This window comes from Lycium barbarum, chromosome 4 (assembly GCF_019175385.1).
Source record: "Lycium barbarum isolate Lr01 chromosome 4, ASM1917538v2, whole genome shotgun sequence".
NCBI classification, from domain to species: domain Eukaryota; kingdom Viridiplantae; phylum Streptophyta; class Magnoliopsida; order Solanales; family Solanaceae; genus Lycium; species Lycium barbarum.
In genome coordinates, this window is record NC_083340.1 from 116,007,556 (window position 1) to 116,012,412 (window position 4,857).

A 4,857-nucleotide genomic window follows, 5' to 3' on the forward strand; every position below is an offset into this window, starting at 1 on the left:
GGTGCTGGTGCTAGACCCTGACCACCTACAGCTGCTGACCGTGTCCTCACCATCTGTGGGAGAAAGAAACAAAGAAGTCTTCGAACATACTAGAAGCAAATACGCACGATAAGGAATCAAAAATGTGAATTTTCCTAAATGTCCTGTAGCCTCCATAGGATAAGTACAGAGCTCTTCGCACCCATCCGTAAGTCTCTAATAGACATTGTCCTTGTATTGGTGAGATCGATTAACCTAGGGCTCTGATACCTATTTGTCACAACCCAAAATCCCAAGTCATGATGGCACTAGTCCCACCGTACTAGTAAGCCAACACATCCATAAATGAAATGAAATCTAAGTGCGAAAAATAAAGCATACAAGTCATTTCATAAGTCTTAAGAAATCTCAGATTAAATACTAAGTTGTTATTACAATAAATCCCCAAAATCAGATGTCATCATAATACAAGGACCAACTAAGAGTGATAAGAATCTAGTGCGTGATAAACTGTTTGAAAAATGGAAAAGATAGGGAAATAAGGATAAGGAAAGATCTGCAGCCCTCCAGAAGCCATGGAGCTCACCCCAAATATCAGCAAGCAGCTCAACAAGGGACCAGATAGTCGCGGCCTCCAATAGTGCTGGGAATTGAGCCTGCACACAAAAAAAACGTGCAGCAAGTGCAGCGTGAGTTAACCAACAGGTACTCAGCATGCATCGTTGACCAACCTTTTCAGGAACGGAGATGAGGGTTGGTCTTTGATGTTACAACCACACTTGTCTGCGATTAGTCCAAATACCATAAAAAGCATAATAATAACTAAATCCACGTAACAAATAGATTTCCAAGAAAAAGACAAAAAGTAGCAGCAATAATAATAAATAATAGTAAATTGATGCATGATATACAATGCGATACAAGGCCTTTGTTTCCATTTCCCGAGATACACACGTTCGAATATCAACGAATCGTGACCCGTGAGGGGCTCATGAGGCCCATATATCGCCGCTCCGGTAGTTTTCTCGGATCACGACCTTAATCATATCATATCTCAATAGCCTGTCTCATAGCCAACCGGGCTCAAGTGCCAATATAATGTGCTAACGCCATCACTCATCCGTAATAAGATCCCATTGGACTTACAATCATATCCTCAAATCGTATGCATAAATACATGTAAAACATGAATATGGCATGTATCAAGTCAAAAAAAAGTATAATAGCATAGAATCCAATCTCATGTTTGCAACACCATAAAGGCCTCACCTTTTTACTTCTTTTCATTACAACGAGGTTATATGTATGAGTGACATGCACACAAACAGACAAGAAAGGCAAATAATCACAATAAGAGACATAAAGTACGGGCATCAGACCCCAATCACAGATCCAAAGATCTTACTATACTATCAGATAGAGCCCAGCTATGGCATTCATACGAACTATACAATTAAAATTGTAGAAGTACCCATAACATGATGGCAACTTTGCACATACCTATTACAGTCCGAGGCTAGCTATATCAGAGTCAAGAAGTCTAAGTTGAGTCGGATAGCTTATCATTTGTTATGGCTCAGCCCTTTAATGGTGGATATTGGAGCATTTATTAAATTTTTATTTTAATAAATTAATATTATCTTACAAAATCTTTTACTACATAATTCGGCATACATGTGCAAAGCACGTGCAGGGAAACTAATGACCTTAAAAAATCAAGATAAATATTATAATAATGCAAATATGATAATCTGATTTGGAATTTAATTAAAAATATTTATTAGAACATACCAATTAAACTATTATAGAATTTAAAGTAGTGCACATAGTCGCAAATCCAAAATTTGGAACAATGGCAGCGTCAGAATTACCAACCACAGAGAAGAGGTTTTTGACCTTGAAATACTTAGATGGTGATGAGTTTGAATTGGAAGAGTCCATTTCCATTAAGTCATTCAAGATCACGAAAATGTTGAAGATGGATTCATCGTTGGCAGCATCCCACTCTTCATTAAATCCTAGCCACGATCATTAAATACCTCAAAATGCATCACTTGACATCAAACCAAGAAGAAATAAAGCATTACAACAAGGGATTTGTGGATACTATTTTCAAAACCCTCTTTAACGTCGTATCGGCCACAAATTTCCTCGACATCAAGGGTTTCCTCAATTTGTGCATTAAGGAGGTAGCTGACAGGATGAAGCATAAGTCGTTGAGGTTGTTCAATAGATATTTAATATCATTAGTGATTTCACACCATAGAACAAGCTGAGATCCGAAATTAACCAAACCACATTTATTTTGGTTTGCATAGTATGACATTTGATCAAAATGAAAAACTAAGACTGAATAATGCAAAACCAAATTAAAAACCTGAATGTTAACCCTTATATAAACCTACTCATGTTCTTCTTGTGCAACCCCAATATAATACGAAGGGCATGTATAATTTTTGCCAACTTTTTGTGGTATGTATGGTCGTGAAGTGCATGCCATTGTTTTCTCTTTTTGGAAAGAAACTTGGCTCCTAACCATATGATGATCCAACACTAATCATTCACAAAAACTTTTATATTAGCTTCCTTATATGTGACCTCTAGAATGACAGGGTCTACGATCTCACTGAGCTTCCAGAAGATATATACGCAAAAAATAAAAAATCTAGAGATAATTTTTTTTGGGAAATATTTTTGAGAGACAATATTGGAGGAGATGGGGTTTGTTGCTTTGCTTCCTGGCTTCGAAAATTGAAATGTGATTTGTATTGAGGTATTGCTGATAATAAGATGTTATGTCAGAAATACCCTCGATGACAGTTTATAAATAGATCTTGTAAGGATTCCCATAATTCGGTGAACATTTGTCTATCAAAAATATTTGATTATCTTTAATAGCGAAATTAGCCCATTAAATTAATGTTAAATTTCACCAATGATGTCCACTACCCATACGGGAAATGGCTGGGTGACTTCACTGCATTGAGTTCACTTGGTGGGACTCGAATCAAGTCTCCATGTATTTTGCATTGGTGGCATCTTTGCACATACCTAATATATTCGGAGGCTAGCTATATTAGAGTAAAGATGTTTGAGTTGAGTCGGGTAGCTTCTCATCTGTTATGGCTCATCCATTTCATGGTGGATATTGGAGAATTTTTTAAATGTTTGTTTTAATATATTAATATTATCTTAAAAAATCGTATATTACATAATTCGGCATACACGTGCAAAGCATGTGTAGAGGAACTAATAACCATAAAACATCAAGATAAATATTATAATAATGCAAATATGATAATCTGATTTAGTATTTAATTATAAATATTTAATAGGACTTACCAATTAATCTTATTATAGAATTAAAAGTAGTGAACATAGTTGCAAACCCAAAATTTAGAACAATGGCAACGTCAGAATTACCAACCACAGAGAAGAGATTTTTGACCTTGAAATACTCAGATGGTGATGAGTTTGAATTGGAAGAATCCATTTCCATTAAGTCATTGAAGATCAAGAAAATGGTTGAAGATGGATGCGTCGTTGGCAGAATTCCACTCTTCAAAGTTGGCACAGAAAACCTAGACACGATCATTAAGTACCTCAAAATGCATCCCTTGACATCTAACCAAGAAGAAATAAAGCATCACGACAAGGTATTGATGGATACTAATTTCTTAACACTCTTTAACGTCGTATCCACCGCAAATTTCCTAGACATCAAGGGTTTGCTCGATTTGTGCATTAAGGAGGTAACTAACAGGATGAAGCATAAGTCATTGAGTCTGGTCCACATATATTTAATATCATTAGTGATTTCACACCATAGAAGAAGCTGAGATCCAAATTAGCCAGATCGAATTTATTTTGGTTGGGATAGGATGACATTTGATCAAAATGAAAAACTAAGACCAAATAATGCAAAACCAAATTAAAAAACCTGAATTTTAACCCCTATATGAGCCTACTCATGTTCTTCTTGTGCAAACCCAATATAATATGAAGGGCATGTATAATGTTTTCCAACTTTTTGTGGCATGTATGATCGTGACATGTATGCCATTGTTTTTCTTTTTTTTGGAAAGAAACTTGGCTCCTAACCATATGATGATCCAACACTAATCATTCACAAAAAATTTTATATTAGCTTCCTTATATGTGACATCTAGAATGTCAGGGTCTACGATCTCACTGAGTTTACAGAAGATATATTCGCAGAAAATAAAAAAATGTAGAGAGAATTTTTTTTTTTTTTGGGAAATATTTTTGAGAGACAAGATTGGAGGAGATGGGGTTCGTTTCTTTGTTTGTTGGCTTCGAAAATTGGAATGTGATTTGTATGGTGATATTGCAGAAAATAGGACATTATGTCGGAAATACCCTTAATGAAAGTTTGTAAATAGATCTTGTAAATATTCCATGAATTCAGTGAACTAAACTTTTCTATAACAAAATATTAATGATTTTTTAAATGTGAAATTAGCCCATAAAATTAAGGTTAAATGTCACCGTTTACATCCATCATCCATGCGACAAAAGGATAGGGTGAGATCAGTGCGTTGAGTTCACTTGGTGGGACCCGTATCAAGTCTCTGTGTATTTGGCATTGGTGGCATCTTTGCATATACCTATTACAGTCCGAGGCTAGCTATATAAGAGTCAAGATGTTTGAGTTGAGTCGGATAGTTTCTCATTTGTTATGGCTCACCCCTTTCATGGTGGATATTGGTGAATTTATTAAATTTTTATTTTAATATATTAATATTATCTTACAAAATCATATACTACATAATTCGGCATACATGTGCAAAGCACGTGCAGAGAAACTAATAACCTTAAAAAATCAAGATAAATATTATAATAATGCAAATATGATAA

The 4,857-nt window shown here is 35.1% G+C and overlaps 1 long non-coding RNA gene across 1 annotated transcript; it reads right to left on the bottom strand.

The window, feature by feature from the left end:
• Positions 1 to 394: 394 nt before the first annotated feature.
• On the bottom strand, positions 395 to 4,258 carry LOC132638533 (uncharacterized). The gene is made up of 3 exons (XR_009581783.1): positions 3,428 to 4,258; positions 1,876 to 1,997; positions 395 to 635 (listed from the first exon to the last, which is right to left on the bottom strand). It is a non-coding gene; the product is annotated as an uncharacterized LOC132638533 (long non-coding RNA).
• Positions 4,259 to 4,857: the final 599 nt, after the last annotated feature.